Source organism: Esox lucius, chromosome 11 (genome assembly GCF_011004845.1).
Source record: "Esox lucius isolate fEsoLuc1 chromosome 11, fEsoLuc1.pri, whole genome shotgun sequence".
NCBI lineage: Eukaryota > Metazoa > Chordata > Actinopteri > Esociformes > Esocidae > Esox > Esox lucius.
The window spans coordinates 16,046,291-16,070,521 of NC_047579.1; the positions used below are offsets into that span (position 1 = coordinate 16,046,291).

General features: G+C 41.1%; 1 protein-coding gene across 1 annotated transcript in view; it reads left to right on the forward strand.

Annotated features, from left to right (window-relative positions):
* LOC105006816 (protein NLRC3-like) overlaps window positions 1–24,231 on the forward strand; it is a 925,414-nt gene that overhangs the window by 180,857 nt on the left and 720,326 nt on the right. The gene's annotated exons all lie outside the window — the stretch shown is intronic.

Consider the following 24,231-nt stretch of genomic DNA (forward strand, 5'->3'; position numbering starts at 1 on the left):
AGACTTTCTCTAAGTACACAAAAGGCTATTTCTTTAAAATGTTGTTCACAGATCTGTCTAAATCTGTGTTAGTGAGCACTTCTCCTTTGCCGAGATAATCCATCCACCTCACAAGTGTGGCATATCAAGATGCTGATTAGACACCATGATTATTGCACAGGTGTGCCTTAGGCTGGCCACAATAAAAGGCCACTCTAAAAAGATATAATTTGCAATCGCATAATATCCAACAGGGATGACTGTGTGAGAGGTGATGACAAATTCATTTTAGAAGCTCAGTGGCTCTGGAGTGCAGTTCATGTAATTATTTTAAACTACAATAAGACATCCCACATGCACTGCACATGCATATGTTTAAGATCTGATAAAGACCTCTAAGAATAGGCTAACAGGCTAGCCTATTGGCTTCCATAATTTTTTTTTTAATGATAGTTATTCAGTTGATTGTGACATCTGAGAAGTGTTAAGCATTGGTGATGAATCGTTCATGGTTGGGACTATTCTTAGGACCTTTCTAAAGAATACATTTAAGAATAAACTATTATATATAATAAATATTGATGAAGGTCCTGGTTAGAAGGGGCCAACACGACAACATCATCTGCAAAGAGCATGCACTGGGACGGTTTGCAGCCGAGTGTGAAGCGGTGGGGATGAAAATCAGTACCTCCAAATCCGAGGCCATGGTCCTCAGTCGGAAAAGGGTGGCTTGCCCACTTCAGGTTGGTGGAGAGTGCCTGCCTCAAGTGGAGGAGTTTAAGTATCTAGGGGTCTTGTTCACGAGTGAGGGAAGGATGGAACGGGAGATTGACAGACGGATCGGTGCAGCTTCTGCAGTAATGCAGTCGATGTATCGGTCTGTCGTGGTGAAGAAAGAGCTGAGCCGCAAGGCGAAGCTCTCGATTTACCAGTCAATCTACGTTCCTACTCTCACCTATGGTCATGAGCTTTGGGTCATGACCGAAAGGACAAGATCCCGGATACAGGCGGCCGAAATGAGTTTTCTCCGCAGGGTGGCTGGGCGATCCCTTAGAGATAGGGTGAGAAGCTCGGTCACCCGGGAGGAGCTCAGAGTAGAGCCGTTGCTCCTCCACATCGAGAGGGGTCAGCTGAGGTGGCTTGGGCATCTTTTTCGGATGCCTCCGGAACGCCTTCCTGGGAAGGTGTTCCGGTCCCATCCCACCGGGAGGAGACCCCGGGGAAGACCTAGGACACGCTGGAGGGACTATGTCTCCCGGCTGGCCTGGGAACGCCTCGGTGTCCCCCCGGAAGAGCTAGAGGAAGTGTCTGGGGAGAGGGAAGTCTGGGCATCCCTGCTTAGACTGCTGCCCCCGCGACCCGGCCCCGGATAAGCGGTAGAAGATGGATGAAATATTGATGAATGAGGCCCCATGTTATATGTTGGATAAACCAAGTTATTCACCACAGGCAACAGACAGTAGACAATCCAACTGTTTTTGAAGCCCAATGCTACAAGGCAAATGCAGCATTTTGGTGTTTCAAAACAGAGTAAAGCTTATAAACAATGCTTGATCTGAATTGTTATATATGTCTCTCACATGTGCAATATATATATATATATATATATATATATATATATATATATATATATATATATATATATATATATATATATATATATATATATATATATATATATATATATATATATATTGCACATCTGAGAGACAGTGCTGCTCTTTCATGTGTTAGAAGCAGAACCTGAACAGTATGATTGTAGGGGTTACAGCAGGTGTTTGCTGCCATCTAGTGGAATGTAACAATACAACACTTATCAATATGTAGCATGGGAAAACGACTGAATTGAAATCGAAAGTAGCTTCTTTTTTTTTGGTCCAGGCTCCATAATAAATGTATTTCAAAAATATTTTTGAATACATTAGGAAAATATATTCCTGAATACATTTGTTAAATATATGTCATAATATTAAAAATCGGCCACTTAAATATATTTATAAAGAATGTTTTTAATACATTTTTAAACATACAGCAGCATTGGCCTGGCTGTGTTTCAAACCCACAATCCTATGTTCCACAAACAGGGGCTCTAACCACTATTCCAAACAGGAAAAATTGAAAGTGAACGCAAGTTTGCTATAGTACGTTAGAATATATTTGTGATCATAAGATGACATTTATTTAGGTAATGTATACCTATAAAATGTGTTTCAACAATTAAATGTGGTATAATCAATATTTCGGTAATTACATTTAATCTTTTTTACATTTCAATGCATTTTAATATGGGCTTCAAAATACATTTTGTAAAGTATTTTCTATAAAAAAATACATATTGTAATGAGAGCATTTTTGATGGTGGAATATATTTGGACAAAACAGAAATGTATTTATTCATTTTCAAATACATTTCCGAATAAAAGCTGAAATATATTTTGATACCTGAAATGTATTTTGAATAAAGTTAAATGTATTTATACATTTTTAAATACATTTCAGAATAAAAGGTGAAATACATTTTGATACCTGAAATGTATTTAGAATTAAGATAAATGTATACGACATATGTTCATCATATATTCTACCTAGATTTTGCATTGCAAATATATATTTATTTTCCATATTGGTAATGATGATGTAACTGCTGATAATAATAATAATAATACATTTTATTTTTAGGGCGCCTTTCTAAGCACTCAAGGTCACCATTCAAGACACAAATCACAATGAAGATACAAACAAACAGAACAATGCTAAAAGAAGATGAATCGGCTGAAGGCTCTAAACCCTGTAGTGGTCTAATGGGCAGGAGGTACAGTGAGGTGAATAGAAGAAGACCTGAGAGTACAGGTGGGTATGTTGATATGAAGGAGGTCAGTGAGGTACAGAGGAACGAGGTTGTGAATGGTCTTGAAGGTGAGGAGCAGAATCTTAAAATCAATGCGGTACTTTACAGGAATCTAATGTAACTGCTGAAGAACAGGAGTGATGTGATTAATAGAAGATGTTCTGGTGATGATACGAGCGGCTGAGTTCTGAACCAGTTTATGTTTTTGTATAAGTTTGAGCGGAAGACCGAAGAGAAGAGAGTTACAGTAATTAATACGGGATGTAACCAGGGTGTGAACGAGAATGGCTGTACTAGTGAGTGTGAGAGACAGAAACGATTGATGTTACATAAATGGAAGTATGCAGACTGAGTCACATTATTAATGTGAGCTTAAAATGAAAGTGTGCTGTCGAGGATGACACCCAGACTCTTAACCTGAGGGGAGGGAGAAATTGAGGAGTTTATCAATGGAAAGCGAGAAACTGTCATGTTTTGTCAGAGTGGATTTCGTGCCAATGAGGAGAACCTCTGTTCTGTCATTGTTAAGATTGAAGAAGTTGCAGGAAAACCAGGATTTGATTTCCGTTAAGTAATCAGTGAGGGAGGTGGGTGGGTTGAGTTAGGTTGAGTTGACAGGTATAGCTGGGTGTCATCTGCATAGCAGTGGAAATGGATATTGAATTTACGAAAGATATGACCAAGAGGATGTAGATAGATGATTAACAGAAGGGGCCCAGGACAGAACCCTGGGGAACACCAGGACAGAACCCTGGGGAACACCGGTAATGACAGGAGATGGATGTGATTTGAATGTTCTGAGTTGGATGAACTGAGTACGGCCAGAGTGATAGGATTTAAACCAGTCCAAAGGTGTGTCAGTTATACCAATAGAGACTAGTCTGTCAAGGAGGATGTTATGAGAGATGGTGTCAAAGGTCGCACTCAGATCATGGAGGATGTTATAAACGATGGTGTCAAAGGTCACACTCTTTACCAGTGTGCTTTCAGTGCTATGGCAGGGGCAGAACACAGACTGGAATTCTTCATAGAGGTTATTGTCAGACTGTGTGCATGAACCTGAGATGCAACTGTTTTTTTCAAAGAGTTTAGATAGAAAAGGCAGGTTAGAAGTAGAACGGAGGTTATTGAAGATCTGCACCAGGTTTCTTATGTATAGGAGTTATTGCAGCATATTTTAGAGGTGAAGGAACAGTCCCAGAGGTGAGAGAAGCCTGTATAATGGTAGTTATTAGGGAGGAGAGAGCGGGTAGGGAGGCTTTTACCAGGGTGGAAGGTAGAGGGTCTAGCTGACAGGTAGTTGGCTTTGACTTTTGAATAAGGTCAAATATTTCAGCAGCAGAAGGAACTGTGATACTCGAAAATGCATGAGAAGGAGGGGCTGAGAGAACTGAGAGAGACAGACTGTGAGAGGTAGTAGTTGTCAGTTGCTGGTGGGTCTTATGAAGTTTAGCATTAAAAAAGGACATTAGGGAGTTGCAATAGGCATGGGTGAAGAAAACAGTCCGGGTTTTTAAAGGGGCCAGAGAATTTAAAATATGATGTAGTCCATCATTGTAATGAGAAACCAGTTCATCAGGGGTGGATAAACAGTTTATATTGGGGAGGCAATCGATATCACAAGAGAGGATATTAAGTTAATGTCCTTAATGTTACGGAATGAGATGACACATGGCAGTTTCATTTTGGACAGTGTTAAGTTAATATTAAAAGATATGAACATGTGATCAGAGATGGGAAGATCATCTGCAGTACAACCCAGTTGGAGTAACACCAGAGCAGCATATCAAGTTCAAAACATGACCTTTGGAGTGAGTGGGAAAGTTGATATGTTGCTCCAATACAAAACTGTCCAGGCAAGATGTAAAATCCCTTGTATAAGCATTATTGACATTATCCATATGTATATTGTGATGGCAATTTCTAAAATTCCAAAGTTCTATGAAAATGGTAGGTAAGACAGGAGAAATCAATTGCGCAATAAACGGTTTTAATCTTGCTTGCAAGGAGAAAGTATACAGGTTACAAAGTAACGGTGGATAGTTTCTAAATAAAAACATCATTTCGACAGTATTTATTACATAGGAAGAAGGGGTGTGGTAAGATGCTGCCATCTGTTTCATGTCAATCAAACACCTTTCCCTTTGTTCTATCACACACGTCAAATGCTATCTTCCCCCACCTTATCCTTCCTGCAATAATGTTTACCCAAAGGGGCCAACTGACCTTACTGCCCCCTTGCTGTATCTTCTCCTATCCTGTCCTAAAACCCATTGATCTGCATCTGGACAGACAATAGATGTCCCCTATGCAAATACCAGGTCCCACACATTCCTGTACCTATCTTAACAGTGGGACTCCATCCTTTATACAATGTATTCTCACTGAGTAAAGAAATTTCCACAACAATCCATCCTCTTGATACCATGTCAAACCTTGGTATCAAACCTTAAACAGTTCACTCATTAGGATGTAGACTGCAACAAAACAGTACTCTTTAACAACATGACCCAGTCAATATTATTATCCTTAGTGATTAGAGAACTGAACAAATCTGAAATGTCTAGATCCTCCTTTGCATTCTTCTAGATCAGTACCTTCCGTATAAACACCAAGATCACACATTGTCATCATACAGAATCATAACATAGTACAGCAAAACTTTTTTCTTTATGTTAAAATCATCATAAACACCTATCACTGAATGCATCCTTCAATTTATCACTGTTACAAAGTTCTCTCATGCCAACTGCTCAATTCACTGAAAAGTCCTCTCCATGGCTCCATTTGGATGTCATCTCAAATGTTCTGCTCTTCCAAACGTCAGACAGTCAGTTATGAACCATTTCTTTGACAGGCCAATGTAACAGAACGTCAGATGTATATTCCAAGGTGTTGTCCTTCATAGCTCAGATGCAGACACAGCTCTTGTTGTCTCCATTCTAGCTGCTTTATCAGCCAGGCCAGGAGAATCTGTGTGTTCTCCCTTGTGAACTCCAAGATGACCAGTTTTAGCTAAAGGTTCTAGAGCTAAAGGCCATGTAGAAAGTGACTGGTTACTAGCACCCGAAAATTCACTTTTCCCTCAGTGACTTCAATTCACTGTGTCTAACCTTCAAACACTGCAATCCTCGTGTAGCGTGTCGTCGACCCCAGGTTCCTCTCTCAGCTACCTGGACAGCAGATGAGATGTACCTGGTATGGACCCAATCAGCGTAGCATGATGTTGTGCAGTAGATCTTTCCTACACCTCCATCCTCTCGGTCGGAGGTTGCCTTCTCCATCACATTGCAGAACCAGTAGGACTCAAATCAGTTCAGCTCACAGGAACTCAGCATCCTGTAGACGTGCGGCACCTAGACGTGCAGCGAGCCAGAGTCGACTCCTCTCTCAGCTGTAGGACAGTCTGTCTGTGTGTCTGTGAGATCCATCTCACCTCAGCCACCTCACAGTTGTCCTTTTAAGCCAAGCTCAGTCTCTCTCTGGGCTCCAACAAGTCCTCTCTTGTTGAATCGCTTTCAAGTGTTCTGTATCTGAATGTGTGAATTATCCTTGAGAAGATTAGTTCCAACTGCATAGTACATCATCACATATGTCCATCACGTTAGCTTGTTGCATCTCGCTGATACATTAGAACCACACACTATCAAACACTCAAACCCTATATTTCTAATATCTCTCTACTTCTTCTCTCCAAATAGATTAGAACAGTTGAAATCAATAACAGTATCGTTAAAACATTAACATCTCTGGTGCTTCTGTTCTGCTAGTGTAGCAAACTAACAATTCCACTCTTTTCTATAGTTGGTGTAACAACCAACACAAAGAACAGAAGAACACAATTTCACATATCTCATTACTGTTCCAAAAACTCATCAGTTAAGATAGTTTGCTTGCATTGAAGTACCACTCTCTAAGAGCAGTTCATGAACAATTCTCAGTTCACCTATATAATTTACATCTGATTGTGTTGTATCGGAACTACAATCAAATTCACCCATTGTTTGACATATAGGATCAAATACCTCATTTCAAATCAAACATTTCACACCATCTTGAAGGTCAGCTAACATAACTGTTATTTAGCCTAATTTCTCTACAAGATGAAACTTAGTGTGAACTTCTCCAAGTCCCTTCTTATTATCCTAGCACATCAAAAACACTCTGAAATCCTGTCATAAATCATGACCCCCCCTTTTTACTCCTTTATCACCACAGGGCTCTCCCTGGAGTGGGGGGTGGTTTACTAACCTAAGGATAACGGACCCTGGTCTTGAAGGATTGTCACCTTATCACTAAGGGACACTGTTGTTATCTTGAAACACCCCAGGCATTGACAATAGTAAAACAACCTTTTTTCTCTTCATTCACCTCAAAGAAACGTCTGTTAACCATTAACTTTCCAATGATTGCCTACTAGGACAGAACTTAAATTAGAATTAGAATACCCAATTTTGATAATGTCTGTTTCTCTTCTAAAGAGTCCAAACAAGTTAAAATCCATCTCAAACAGTTTTTTGTGTCAGTGAGTGGAGTGCTCCAGTGGGTCTGTACCTCTCTTTACAATTTAGACTATGTAAGACTTCTCAACTTGTTTACCAGAAATATAACTTGATGCAGAATTATTTTCTCAATATCAATTAAACCATGGCAAAATTTTGTAAACATGTAAGAAATAACAAAATGTGCTCCCTGCACGTTTTTACCCACTTATTCCATAATGCATGAGATTAATATGATTACTTCTAATCAAATATTAACTAACTAAACAGTAACACACCCATCAAATTAGTTATTGCTTAGCTAAACCATTTCAAAATGGCAAGATGTATTCTACTCAACCATAACCATGTTAGATTTCACATAAAACATACATTTCAAAAACCCAATTTGACAAACTAGATTATTCACGTAACTTCTTTAAGTACCTATTTAATTTGCTTTGAACTCTAAGTTCAACTCTTTTTCATTTGAACTCTAAGTTCAACTCTTTTCCACTATAGATAATCATTTCATACAATCCCCCCTTGCTTTCAAGACAGAAAATGACTTCAAGCTTGAAAGCAGAACCATTATAGGACCGAAAATGAAAAGAAAATCGATAGTTAGGAGGAATCTAACATACATCCAGTAAATGTCGCAAACTGAATATCCAACCAAAACAACCGAAAATAAGAAAAACAAAGGAAATAAAAACCGTACCACACACACGGTCGCTCGTGTGAAGGAACTCCCAAATTAGCACATAAAAATGTGCATCTACACAGGCAATGGCCAAACTAATTTGAGACCAACAAACATCATGACTCAATTTACCTCCTAAACTCTAGGGAATTTTCTCAATTTTAGATGTAAGTCTACGTCATTCAAAATAGTGGCGGTCACCCAAAATCGCTACTTCCATGCATATCTCATGCAAAGACATCGAATTTGTTCTAGCAATTAACAATGTTGGATGACTCAAGGTCTCCACCCTTACTACAATTTGATTCGAAATCATAAATGTAAACATTAAAGCAACCAAAAGGAAAACTTATTCTGCTTTCACTTAATGTTTTATCATCCCAAACTGAACATGTGTTGGTAAAATTACCACGTGTGAGAACAGGCTGAACACTCGAATTTAACCCTTAGTAATATGCTACCTTGATATAATGTTAAGGGTGGCGGAAGCCATCCCAGTGGACCTGCCCACCCTTCCTGAAGCTCTGAGCTCCACACATATATGGTGAGCCATTAACAAGGCCAAATGTTCGTTTATGGTCCCCAGACCATCCTCTCAACTTAGCCTACATCGTTCGTTAACTGAAGATTCTAGATTTAGTGTCCAACCTATTTAATATTTTTGCAGTTTTGTAAAACTGTGCTTATCATTATCTATACAGAAACTCTTAAGAATGGCGCTCCAGGCAGAAAACAGATTTATGACGTCACTATAATCAAGGTACAATGAGAAATCCAAAGGAAACTCAATGTAGCCTTAAACACCTTTACATCAATACCCTATTTGTTCACAAACGTACCATTCCAGAATTTAAATTCCATGAACAAGTATCATGCGTTGGTTTTAAAAACACAAGTATTATCCCAGTTATCGTTAGAAAACACCTTTATTTAACCAAACTCAATTTAGCATTTAAAATAGGACGTCTAATTTTAGGTTAATTTAAACGGGGGATAAACTGGCTTTGGCTATTTGGGGAATAAACAGACCGTAGTCATTTTACACTCTTTTGCAGGCTATGACTATATTGGCTGAATCCAGTCTTCATGGAAAACAGCATGTTACCTTAATACTAAAAACTTTTGCTATCGTCTGCTTCCCACTCCAAACAAGGAGAGAGAAAACACTATTTTAACCCCTCATTACGAAACCACATTTGACCAAATCACAGAATCATCATTATACCAATTTCTAAGCTATCCCTCTAATTATATTTATGCCATTATTTTCTTAGACTCCTAAGTTAGCAGGCTAACACTCCCACGTGTGCAAGCCATCAGGCAAATTCAATTTCAACACAAAGGCAAAGGCCAAAAGAGTAGGCCTCGCATAATAACCATGTTAACAACGCAATGTAAGCGTTCGCCCAAACGCACTCCAAACAAGAAGAAACATTGCGATTACAAAACTTCCAAGTTAACACAAATCTCGGTAAACGAGATCCAATATTCTATCAAGAAATATACAATGCAGCCAATCGGATCCCTCGTGCACAGGGAATACCAAAATGGACAAATGCATTTACTAGACCGACCACAACCAGACAATGACAAATGCCCTTGACTCGGGCCATAACCACATTCAGAACAAACACAAGTGGCGCATGCATATACAACTTCTGTAGCATACTGACCCAAACCATAAGCTGACCAACAATTGCGGCAATTTACAGGAAAGTATGAGATCCAATCTCAATTGCATATTTAAGTCCAACCTAAATTGCAGACGTTCAAGCAGTCCAACCGCTTATAATCCAGCACTAATCGCAACGCAGTAAGTTAGCAGCATAGGAATGGTTGTCAGGCCTAACCACAGTCGCTATTAACCAAAATACCACACTTCAACATCCAAAAATACAGGAGCACGCTATACTCCATCACGCAGTCCAACTGCTGCACGGGAATTGGTGTCAGGACATGGAACAAAAACGACATGTTTCTAACTACAGCCGCACTGACTGCAATACTCAAAACTTCTAGTCACAATACTTACTCAAATCCATCTATCAATTTCTACAAAACCATCAAATCTGACTTACAAAAACAACCACATTGTTTACTAAAGCATATGAAAACTGTATTAAGGAACAATCTCACCGGTTGATGCTCCCTCTGGTCCCCTGTCTGACCGTCCGCACCCCTCCCTCAGGCGGTTCAGCGTTCCTGCGTGTTCCCGTTGAATCACTCGCGGCAAGGCCAAAGAGATTACGGGTGTGTACACCTGGTGTGTACAACTCCCCACTTTTGGAACTTTTCTTGAAACTCGTAGACATGCTCAACACTTCCAAAGCGGAGCAGAAAACGGCCTCCAGCGGCCCACAGCATTTCCACGTTCACAACGAAAAAGTCCTCAGAGCTTATGACTCCAACGATGCAGTGTCCCGATCGGGCCTCCAAGGAGACCCACCTATCGGTCCAACTGAACTCCGCGGGGTGGGGTGACGGGCGATCAGAGGAGAACGAGCCATCTAACCTGAGCAAAAAAAAAAACTACAACACAGATCAATATACTCCACACTGTCTACACACCGTAGCCTACGCTTTCCAAACACCTTTTCATACGTTACCACGGCCATCTACCTCCAATCAGCCCGACAGGCCGCGCATCCATCACTGAATGAAAACGCCAGTCGCCGGAAAACCTAATAACACTCAAAGAAACATTGTTCACATGTCCAAACACCATATACGTCAGTGATAATTTTTGCCGGTCCAGCGTAAACACGAGAGACCGGCAAAGATTTACTGTCGCACGTCCCCATGTTTCAGATTTACCCAGTAAATCTAATTTATACTCAACCAACCAGAAAGCGAAGTCAAGCTCGTCAGCCCACAAATGAGATTTTAAAAAGGTCCAACCTTTTACTGCAGATTTTAAACTATAAAGTCCAACTTTAAGTTTTTAGACCGAATTGCGTTCTTGCCTCCAAATTCAATTTCCGCAGGAAACCTGTACTGATCAAGCACGAGTCACAGCTCCCGTCAGGCACTCTTTCTCAGCCCGTCAAAGGATAAGCCTTTTCTGGACGATACTAGAATTCCAGAGCTTTCTCTGGCCGTGCACGGTTAACCTGTTAGGAAAGGGACTCAAACCGATCAGGATTAGGCTCCCGGACGTGCCCCCAAATTGTGATGGCAATTTCTAAAATTCCAAAGTTCTATGAAAATGGTAGGTAAGACAGGAGAAATCAATTGCGCAATAAACGGTTTTAATCTTGCTTGCAAGGAGAAAGTATGCAGGTTACAAAGTAACGGTGGATAGTTTCTAAATAAAAACATCATTTCGACAGTATTTATTACATAGGAAGAAGGGGTGTGGTAAGATGCTGCCATCTGTTTCATGTCAATCAAACACCTTTCCCTTTGTTCTATCACACACGTCAAATGCTATCTTCCCCCACCTTATCCTTCCTGCAATAATGTTTACCCAAAGGGGCCAACTGACCTTACTGCCCCCTTGCTGTATCTTCTCCTATCCTGTCCTAAAACCCATTGATCTGCATCTGGACAGACAATAGATGTCCCCTATGCAAATACCAGGTCCCACACATTCCTGTACCTATCTTAACAGTGGGACTCCATCCTTTATACAATGTATTCTCACTGAGTAAAGAAATTTCCACAACAATATTAAAATCCCCCAACAATATTATGTTAGGGGAAAGTGAGCAAATATGGGTAAGAAAAGCGAATTTGTTTATAAAATCCTTATTGGGCTTGGGTGGAGGATGGCCATGATAGTAGGAGTAGGCCCATTCAACTGTAGGGCGATGGATTCAAATGAAGCGTGAACAGGCGCAGAGACTGGAGAGACGTTCTACTTCTCACAAAATAATACTGCGAGACCTCCCCCTCTGCCTGATTCACAGGGTTGACAGATGTGAACAAACCCAGGAGTAGATTCATTCATCTGTAAGAAGTCGTTAGGTTGTTGTCATGTTTCTGTCAAACAGAGAAAGTCAAACTTACAATCACACAAAAGATCCTGGAGGAGAGGACACTTGTTTGTAAGACAGCGGATGTTGAATAACCCGAAGCTGGATGGTGGTGTTAGCTGACCTGGCTAGGCTGGCTATGGCACTGTAGTCAACTTTCCGTCTGGATTGTTTTGGGGGGCGGTGAGTTGAAGACCAGATGGATTGTTTTGGTTTGGAGTCGTTGATGTGATAACTCCGTCAGGGACCACGATGGATATACTTCCGACAGGAATGACAAACAATGTCCAGACAACAATATAATGCCAATGATTGATCAAACAGGTGGAAACCTAGTTGCAGGAGCTCTGCAGCTGTGTATTGGAGTACCACTATTGTTGGATTGAGTATGAAAGACAGGGCTGTCGTGGCGAGCACGAACCATACAAATAACTTGTTAATACACATTTCTGCCAGAGACGATGTTGAGTCAAATGAGGGCTCCGGGCAGTGATAACAGCCCAGTGAGGAACGGGAATTAATGTGAAAACACCACAGTTTTCACATTCATCTATTTAAATAATGTTGAAATACTTTTCAGTAAAAATAAACTCCTGTTTTATAACAGGTAGAACAAATCTTTGTTTTCACATCTGCTAGTTTCCCTAAAAGACAGGTAGTTCTCTGTATGTGGGTCTCTTTCATAATCAAAAACTTTACAACGTAATACGGTGCTATATATCATAAATAGTAATCTATTTGTTATCTGGATGGGTCTACACACAGTCGCTTGTCTGAGTGTCATTGTCGTCACCTGGTAAAACATTTTCCTGGACAGAATTCACTTCCTCAGCCACTTGGTTACGTTCAAATATATGTTCTAAAACGCTTTGGGTTGAAAACAAAGAGCTATCTTGCATTAACGGAAAGAAAACTATGTTTTTACTCTCCAATTGAGCAGTGGCTATGGGGTGCACCATTTTAGTTATATCCAAGTAAACATGACAGTAGTAAATGTAGGGAATAATGTGTTAGAATGGTGATTTATGACCCTGGAGAGCGGGACTTCTGGATTGATGTGAAAGATGGGCGGGACATCCAGTTTGTAGGGTGGGCCTTCCTGTATGAGGTGTGTTAGGATGGGACTTCTGGTGTGACATTTGGACTTCCTGTATGACGTGTGTTAGGGTGGGACTTCTGGAATTACGTATGCATGTCCGGTGACTTTGTTATTTATGATTACATTGATGTGTCAGTGTTTGATGTTTTACAACGCCTGATGAGCAAACCAGACTAGTGTTATAACAGGTGGGTTATGATTGATGATTAACAAATGGGCCTTAGGGTTCCGGAATGTTAAATTCCCAGGCAATAAATAAGTGTTGTGTCAGCGACAAGATGATTTGTGTTTAACAAAAGGGTGACAAGGTCCAGCAATTCTATAAACCCCCTGTTTTTTTCTTCTTCTGACAAGTGGTAAAACAGATGTCCTACAACCGGTGGTTGTTAACCTTTCATGTTTTATGGGTTGATTGTCGTGGTCGTTGTATTTAAACCTTGCAGACATCGGTGATGGTCATTCAGTCTTGTCTGAGTAAACTTACCTACACATTACAAAACATGGAGGATTGTGCGGAGATCAATGTTTCGGGTGAAACACCGGTGAAAGCTAACAGCTTAAACGCAGCTCAGCAATTTGGTAAGAAATTACAAATGGACCGCAGAGATGCAATCAACATGCCAGCCCCGAAGAAACCGATGCAGAGTTTAACCCGAATCCATCAACTACACCAGGATATGTTGACACAGGAGTGGAAGTTGGACGACGGTCGGATTGGTGGATACATTTTCAACCCAGAAATACCGGAGGTTGCATTTTATGAATTACCAGAAGGCCAAGAGTTTAAGGCTGGTGTGACTGATCAAATGGTTTTTAATGCTGGTTTATGGAACATGATTTATTTGGGCCCAACAGGGCACACATAATACAGTAGATGTACTGTTTAAAGTTGTCGAGGGCATGAAGCAGTATGACTCTGTAAGATGGGAACTATTTCCGGAAAATGTCAGCGGGTTAGATTGTGACTGCGACTGCGGCGTGTTTGACTGACGTAAGACCCTGAAGCCTGTGATGGTAATTCCATGTATCGACACTCTGAGTAAGGAACACAGAGACAAAGTTCTCTTGCACATTCTAACAGTTTTATTAACTATTATGCAAATATGAGAGACGCATCAACCGCTTACACACATATAATCGTCTGAGGAGTCTCTGACTCAAAACATCATTTCAGCAGTATTTATTACATAGAAAAAGGGGTGTGGTAAAATGCTGCCCAGCTGTCTCATGTCAATAAAACACCTTTGTTCTATCACACAAGTCAAATGCTATCTTCCCCCACCTTATCCTTCCTGCCCCCTGTTGTGTATCTTCTCCTATCCTGTCCTAAAACCCATTGATCTGTATCTACCACCGTCCTGCTGGAGCTTCATGTTTACCTCAACACCTCATACTTCCTTTCCCACAGAACAACCAACATTCCTTTTCTCATCTAAACAGTTGGGGCTCAGTCGTTTAATCAGTAAGAATACATTATTAAAGACATTTCCCTGACAACCTTTTGATACCATGTCAAACCTTGGTATCAAACCTTAAACAGTTCACTCATTAGGATGTAGACTGCAACAAAACAATAATCTTTAACAACATGACCCAGTCAATATTATTACCCTTAATGATTAGAGAACGGAACAAATCTGAAATGTCTAGATCCTCCTTTACATTCTTCTAGACGATTTACCTCTGTATAAACTCCAAGATCACACATTGTCATCATACAGAATCATAACATAATACAGCAAAACCTTTTTCTTATGTTAAACTCATCATAAACACCTATCACTGAATACATCCTTCAATTCATCACTGTTACAAAGTCCTCTCATGCCAATTGCTTGATTCACTGAAAAGTCCTATCCTCTCAATTTAGATGTACTTCCAAAGTCATCACAAATGGTCTGCTCCTCCAAATGTCAGACAGTCAGTTAAGAACCATTTCTTGGCAGGCCGGTGTAACAGAACATAAAATTCAAATGTATATTCCAAGGTGTTGTCCTTCATAGCTCAAATGTAGACACAGCTCTTGTTGTCTTCATTCTAGCTGCTTTATCACCCAGGCCAGGAGAATCTGTGTGTTCTCCCTTGTGAACTCCAAGATGACCAGTTTTAGCTAAAGGTTCTATAGCTAAAGGCCAGGTAAAAGTGACTGGTTACTAGCACCAGAAAATTCACTTTCCCTCAGTGACTTCAATTCACTGTGTCTAACCTTTAAACACCAAAGCCCTCCTGTAGCGTGTCGTCGACCCCAGGTTCCTCTCTCAGCTACCTGGACAGCAGATGAGATGTACCTGGTATGGACCCTATCAGCGTAGCATGATGTCGTGCAGTAGATATTTCCACCCCCGTAAACGTTGTCCAGCACCGGAGCTTCCTCCCCTCCATCCTCTCGGTTGGAGTTTGCCTTCTCCATCACATTGCAGAATCGTCAGGACTCGAATCAGTCCAGCTCACAGGAACTCAGCATCATGTAGTCGTGCAGCACCTAGACGTGCAGTGAGCCAGAGTAGACTCCTCTCTCAGCTGTAGGACAGTCTGTCTGTGTGTCTGTGAGATCCATCTCATCTCAGCCACCTCACAGTTGTCCTTTTAAGCCAAGCTCAGTCTCTCTCTGGGCTCCAACAAGTCCTCTGTTGCCGAATCGCTTTCAAGTGTCCTGTACCTGTCCGTGAATCTTGAGAAGATTAGTTGCAACTGCACAGTACATCATCACAAGTATGTCCTTTACATTAGCTTGTTGCATCTCGCTGATACATTAGAATCACACACTATCCTATATTTCCAATATCTCTCTACGTCTGATTTATCTGATGATTTACTTACTCAAAATAAACCAAATGTGACATACTGAAATGTTGTTCTGGAAAAGTTTACACAAATAGTGTAATGTAATTTAAACACTTCAAGCTTGGTGAAAGTAGATATACATTTCAGATGACCAATGTAGATGTTTTCTATTCTTTGAATTGACTACAACCTACGTTCTAAGATATGCATGTAAAGGCTACACATAAGTTGAACTGCAATATTTCATTGAACTGTCAATATTTATTACATTGTCTAACATATGTATAATTTAGTCTTTAACAATAAGTAAACACCAACCACAGTAACACTGCACAATATTGGAGCAGCAAATATAATACAGGCTGTATTGATCTATAGATGTTTTCAATAGTAATGTAGAGAAGTGTTTCTTAATCCTGGTCCTCGGGACCCAAAGGGGTACAGGTTTCTGTTTTTGCCCAAGCACTCATACACCAGATTCAAACTAAAGGCTTGATTAAACGTTGCTTACATCAATCAAGTGTGTAAGTGGTAGGGCAACATTTGCAACAGGTGTGAGTGCTAAGGCAAAAACAAAAACGTGCACCCCTTTGGACCAGGATTAAGAAACACTAAATTAGAGGATGAACAGTTGGTGGGATGAGCAGTGGCTGAAGATGTTCCTCAGCTTCCACAGCTCATCTTAGAGAGGATGAGAAGGGTCCTCTCGTTGTCCAACTGGCTTCCTCAATAGCTTGTTGAGCCTACAAGTCGTCATCCCCTCACCCCATTTTCTGTGACCAGGCTGATGACTGTCAACGCGTAACAAATGTACATTTGGGCTAATTCAATACATGTATTCAGTCAGTTCAGCCAAATAATAGGCTTACAGCTTGTATAGTTGACTAACAAATCTAAAGTAGATGGTGAAAAATAACCATATGACCTCAGGAAAACTCTTAATTTGAAAAACAATGAATGTGTAACCTGTGTATTTAGCCAATGACAGGCATTCCAGATTTAGCACCACCCAAAGGGAAAATCTAAATATCAGGTGGTTTTTCTGACATTCGTGCAGGAATGAGGAAACAAAAAAATGACTAAATGTGTTTTTTTTTTTTTTTCTGAATAAATGAATAAACAAAAAAAGGAGTCGTTTGCTCATTGTTTTGTTGTCCAAAGTAAACGAAAACGTATGAACGAACGATACCTAGACCCTCTCACATATACAATTTTTATATATCAATTTTTTTGCGAACAGTGGGGAAAGTATTCAATGCTGCTTGTTTTATATTTGTTTATCCATACACCAGAAAGTTAAGAGCAAAATGTAAATTGCTAAAATTTCTGTCAGGATAGGCTAAAATGTCTATTTATTTCAGTAGGACATGCAAAATTCAAAATGGAGAAGGACCCCTAGTGGAAGAACTTTTTAAAGCAATAATAATGGCGAGGGTCAAGCTGGATTATGGATATTTCAGGGAAATGTGTGATGATCCAGGGTTTTGTAGAGATATGGGGACGTGGAATATGTCTGGTGTTGGGGGAAGAATTTATATTTATATTATATATTATATGTTTTAAGTTAAGAACGTGGTGACTCTGTGTTTGTCCTGATGGGTTTTGGTTGTTTGTTTGTTTGATGTATGGAGTTAAGAACATGGTGACTCTGTGTTTGTCCTGAGGGGTTTTGGTTGTTTGTATGTTTGATGTATTAAGTTCAAAATTATAAGTTAAAAAAGGCTGCAGGCTGTTAGCCAGTGGAATCTGTCGATAGCATAGCCAGAGTAGTTAGTACAGTTTTACCTATTGCCAATGTGATTCGTTCCAGGGCTGAGGAATGTAAAAACAAGGTAGTGCTAACAAAAACAACCTTATTAAGATAAAGCCATCCTCTACCTCGGTCACAAATAAAAATGACTGTATCACCTCGCATCTCAAAATGGGACTCCTAAATGTTAGATCCCTTGCTCCAAAGGCAGTTGCAGTAAATGAATAAATCTCTGATCATAAACTAGATGTTATTGGTTTATGTGAAACGTGGCTAAGGCCTAATGAATTCATTGCCTTAAATGAAGCCTCTCCTCCTGACTATACTAGTGATCATATCCCTCGTGCATCCCGAAAAGGAGGGGGTGTTGCTAATATTTATGACAGTAAATATAAATTTACTCTCAAACATATCACTGAGTTTCATTCTTTTGAAGTTTTACTCATGAAAGTTAGGCAGGCCGATAAATCGTTTTACATAGCTACTGTCATGGTGCGGTGAGCAGCAGCGCCACCATGTCATAATTTCTCAAGTTCCCATATCTCACGAACACATCCCGGACTGTCTCATGTTTCCCATCTTTCACACCAGGTCCCAATTGTCATCATTTGTATGTGTATATATGTTTCCCCTCTGCTCCCCACATGGTGGATCATTGTTGCTGTTGCTTTGTATGCCGGTGAGTGTTGTTTAATGTACTGTTTGAATGTTAATTGTTAAGACGCGTTTTCCGTTCGTGTTCGTTTTGTTTGTTTGTTACATAAAAGCCACGAACGAGAGAAATGCCTGCGCCTGGTTCCTTCAACACTACACCACAACAAAATCATTACAGAATGATCCACCACAACTGGAACCAGCAGGCAGTCCCTCCAGAGAGGATGTATACCTGGAGGGGCGATTGGGGGTCTGACTCCCTCTAATCGGATGAGGATGAAGCGGTCTATGAGAGAGTGGAGGAAGATCCCCTTGGGGACAATGCTGGGGGTTGCCCCAAGACGGGTTCGGGGTGCCGCTGTGGGGCATGGACCAGTGCGGAGTGGTCAAGCCCCTCACCAAAGAACAGGGGAACTGGTGAAGGGCATCCTGCAGGAAGGACAGGACGCAGGGGAGGCCGGAGGAAGAAGAGGGCGAGGTGCCCAACACTCGGTCCGAGGTCCCCCCAGGACCTGGCCATTAGGCTGGCCATTAGGCACGCACCGCTTCCTGCTCCGCGGCCTTCCGCCACCCCTGTCCCTGCGCCACGGCGCCGATCGCCCCCTGCTGCATTGGAGCAGCAGCCAGCGCCTCTTACCTGCCAGCAGCGGCATCCCGTGCCTCCCGCCTTTGGCCGTGGAGGAGTGGCCTCTGCCGCCTGAGGCCGAGTGGCCTGCACCGCCTGAGCTTGCCAGGGTTTGGCCGCCACCGCCCTCTCCTGTCCCGGCCGCTACCGACCCTCCGCCGGCTCTCCCGGCCCCTGACCCTCCGCGGCTCCTGATCTTCCGCCGGTTCTGCCTCCCCGGCCTGTCCCGACGGCTCCGCCACCCTGGTTAGTCTCGGCTGTTCCGTCCCCTCGGCGGGTTTGTGCCAATGGGGGTTCTGCGCTACCCCGCCCCCCCTCCCTTGGGCTGGGGTTCGTCTTGGCCCGTCCGGTGGCCGGGCCTTTGGGGGGGGTACTGTCATGGTGCGGTGAGCAGCAGCGCCACCGTGCCATAATTTCTCAAGTTCCCATATCTCACGAACACATCCCGGACTGTCACATGTTTCCAATCTTTCACACCAGGTTCCAATTGTCATTTGTGTATATAGGTTTCCCCTCTGCTCCCCACATTGTGGATCATTGTTGCTGTCGCTGTCATGTTTGTCCATTTAATCGGTGTGTTGTTTAATGTACTGTTTGAATGTTAATTGTTAAGACGCGCACTTTTATTTCATTCAGTCATTAGTATTGTTTTCCGTTCGTGTTTGGTTTGTTTGTTGTGTATTAAAACCCACGAACGAGATTACTGCCTGCGCCTGGTTCCTAACCAACACGACACCAACGACAAGTGTAACAGCTACTATTTACAGGCTCCCGGGCCATACACAATGTTCCTCAGTGAGTTTCCAGAATTCTTGTCTAACCTTGTAGTCATGGCAGATAGTATTCAAATTTTTTTGGCGATTTCAATAATCATATGGAAAAGTCCAATGATCCTCTTCAAAAATCCTTTGAAGCCATAATTGACTCAATGGGTTTTATCCACAAGAAATACAGCTGCTGGTCATAAAATTTAGAATATCATCAAAAAGTTGATTTATTTCAGTAATTCCATTCCACACAGACTAATATATATATTGTTTGTTTCTTTTAATTTTGAGATACTGAATTTGAGGTTTTCATTAGTTGTCAGTTATAATCATGAAAATTAAAAGAAATAAACACTTGAAATATATCAGTCTGTGTGGAATGAATGTATAAATTATACAAGTTTCACTTTTTGAATGGAATTACTGAAATAAATAAATGATATTCTAATTTTATGACCAGCACCTGTAGATATTGTTGATCTAATAATTTCCCCCCAAAATCTGGGATTATTGGATCACTGTCTTATTACATTTACCGTTAAAACAAGATTTCCAAAAGCCGTACTATAAATTCAAAGACTGCAAATAGATTTCTTGATATTCTTACAAGCTCGCTCATCAAGCACAGAGTAAATAAATCCGCAAACGATTTAATCAAGGATCTAAACTCAACACTGCAAAATACATTTGACACAGTTGCACCACTAAAGAAATACACAACTGGGAAAAGATATTTCCCTGTTACAAAAGCACTGTTCTCCCCTCACTAAAAAAGCATTATTCTCCCATCACTATCCAGTTAAAAAAGCATTATTCTCCCATCACTATCCAGTTAAAAAAGCACTGTTGCCAGTTCAATGTAAATTTGAAGCACACACAAGTTATGTCTTTATTTCTCACTGATTTAACATGCACTTTTACATTCAGCATTTACCAATTACTTATGCATATAAAAAATTATTTAAGATGAAACAAGAATAAAAAAAGTTATGTACGAAGAATTTGTATCTATATAATCTTGTGTGATTAAACATAAAGAGTCTGGGGGAGAAACAACTGACAGTGTTTTTAACCAGGGATGTGTGATGTGATTGGGTAATGGACAAAAGGAACAGGTGGTGCAATGAGGAGGAATGTCCACTGATTGGTCCACCTCAGCAGTCAGAAGATGAACTGATGACTGCAACTAGAACAATCGGGAAATAAGGGACACCTTGGTTTAGGGCAGATGGAGGGGAAAAACACAAAGACACATACAGGGTACCTGCATGCGTAATAGGGACACTACAGACTGGCACCTGTTCAGAATACAGATTCAGAATACTTTATTAAACATTTAATCACCCAATCAAATATTCAAAACATTACATTCCAACACTGACAAAACTAAACTATTTCTTTATGTACTGTGTATTCAGCTTTGCCCAGATTCTGTAGGCTTTGGTTTCATCCTATCATGTTGTATGGCCAGGTGAACCCTTCCAAAACACTGTCCAGTTTACTTTTAAACAACTGATGTTTCTTGTCTCTTTGTCTCGTCAAACTTCATTGTGTTTTCTGGATCTTGTCATTTTTGCTGTGTGGAAACCAACATTAGCTGATGGTTTAAAGACAGCTAATAGGTATCCTCATCAAGAAAAATAATTAACAGAGAAGCTCAAAATAAGCTATCTAGCTCAAAGTCCTCTTTTGTTTATTTCATCCATGAATGTTTCAGTGTCTTCAAAATTATCAAACAACAACATGAATGGGTAGATAGCTTATTGTTGTTCCTCTAGAATTGAGGACTCTCTGAGAATCTGCACAGCACCCTGTATTTCCTTATCATTCAAGGGTGAGGACTTGTACCCGGTCTCAGAAGAGGCCAATGTTGGCATTTACACAGGCAACAGCATCCCCCAGCTCAACAACACATCTTTGGAACTGAAATGAAAGATCACAACAATCATATAGAAGTAGAGGTGTACAAAGTAAAATTACTCAACTGTGTTCGGGTTTGTTCACCACTTTAGGGAAGTATCTAATTAAGATCTAAGTAACCAGGTAAAGGGAGTTCAAAACTAACTAGTGATCAATAAAATAAAAAGGAACAGTGTAAATTATCAATTAAAGTCACTGGTTAGTTATATCTCTTGTAAGTGAACTGGTCCAAGTGAGCCGGATCAATAAAAAGACTGGAAATTCCCATCACTATATTGCACTAATGACCAATGATAGCTCTGTAACAGTGTTTCCAACTCTCACGAGTCAAACAAGTAACCGCAGCTTCAAAAACAAGCCCAAAACTAGCCCAATACTGTTATAGCATGTTACGGTCAATAAATGAGCCTGCAACATATTAAACTAATGCCACTCAGAGTTTGAAATTTATTTTAACCTCAACAAACAAAAATTTTTTTACAAACAATAATCAAACATCATCAACGCGTATATGGAGGGCAGGCACCATCCACTCATCTCTGATCACCTGCCAGCAGAATATGGAGGAGAGATGGAAAACTAGGGGACAGGAGCACTAAGGGGGAGCATAAAATACACTGGTACCATGTGTATCTAGTATTAGTAATAGATTCTGCTTTGCAGTACCTGCACAGAGATTTACTGTCATCACTGACCACTTGATGTACACAGTGTTTGTTGCACGTTTTGCCATACTTGGAGCACTTTGTTGGCGGCATGGTTTGTGGAAATGTATGTAGTGCCACGCCATCTAAATGTATATTATTGACATACTTGCCATAGGCCTAAGTATAATTTCAATACTACCACCAATATTGCTGTTAGTTTACAGTGCTCTTTCTAAACAGCTGCCAGTGTACAATGTTATGTATATTATTGCTTTCTCTTCTTGCTATATTTTTGCTGTGTATATATTTTTCTTCTTAATTCTCACTACATAGTTGTAGTGTGCTATGTCACCATTATTTGGCTTATATATATTTATAATATTCATTAATTCTACCATATTGCTGCTAGTAACGAGGACGCGTGTGGAAGACGCACGCCATCCCCCCCGACGTGGTATTCGCCGTGTGTCATCGCCTGCCTTCTAGTCGCTCCTCCTCCCACGGTACTGTCATGTCTTGTTATTGCACACACCTGGTGTCCATTCCCTCATTAGGTTGCCTATATTAGTTCTTGTGTTTCTGGGTGTCTTTGTGAGGTATTGTTCTATGTCTTTCATTGTACCGGAGAGTTGGCACGTTTGTTTAGCGCTTGTGCGCCCGTTTTATAGCGTGCCTTTATTTTGAGTTATACAAATACAAGAAACGTTTATCGCCTCCCTGCGCTTGACTCAGTTCTTCTCTACGCACTCCACTACACCTGCACCTTGACAGAATACCACACCCACAGAATGGAGTCAGCAGGGAGCGACCTGCTGCATCAGCACGGCAACATGATCGCGTCCCTGTGGGAGGCCATGACAGAGATGGTCCAAACGATGCAGCGGTTGTAAGGCGAGGTTGCCACCCGAGCAGCCACCAGCAACACTCAACCCGGCCGAAGTGCCCCTGCCATCGTATCCACCGTCGCTGAGGAGGACCATTCAACTGAGCCTTCCTCAGGGATTCAACGGGGACGCAGCCCAGTGCTCTGGGTTTTTGTTACAGCTGGGGCTGTATTTCGCCTCCCTCAACCCTCACCCGGGGGATAGGGAGAAAGTCTCGGCCCTTGTCTCCTGCCTGAGGAGACATATTTCCCTTAGGCATCTGTGAGAAGATCTTCAAGACATAAAACCTAAAATCCGCCCGTAGGTCTCTTCCTGATGTGAGATGAAGCTTAAACCTATGAACTAAACTGTACAGCATCAGTTTAGGATAATATCACTAAGCACCAACGCCATTATTGATTCTTATACAGACTAAAAATCTAATTAAACCCCAAACCAGGAGGAAGCCTGCCTCTTATTTATTTGTGACTCAGTGAAAAACAGCTCCTGCTCAACCCCCCTTGCTCTGCTCCTCTCCCTAAGCTAACAACTCATGAAACCCAACACCCCAGTTGGTCACCCTCTCCTCCTAGAGAATGAAGCCCCAGAAACACCTGCTCAACACCCCTTGCTCTGCTCCTCTCCATCTTTCATCTCAAGACTAACTTAGAAGAACATAACACTTTTATTAACCACCCACTACCTAACCGGACGTGAATCCCCTGGAAAAACAACTGTCCAAATATTACCACCACGGACATGAAAGTCTGGTCAAACATTTTTACTAATTGTTCTTAATCCCTTTGACCCCCCCCCCCCCCTCTCATAACTGGGTGCTGTATACTATATCTCTCGGTTAAATTTACCACAGGTTTTGAGCTGAGTGTTTTCCTGGTGCGCGAGTGCTTGACATTGAGGGTAGGATTCCTGATGTACTGAGACATCATTCAGAGGTAACCAGTGTTGTGGTACATATTGGATCTAAGGATACTAGGCTTAACAGTCTGAAGTCCTGAAATCAGATTTTAGGTGTTAATTTTTGGCGCTACAACAAATCAGGAAACGGACTCTGATCTGTCGTCCTATTCCAACCTTTGGGTGTGGCTGTGGACATCCAACGCTAGTTCTATGAACCTT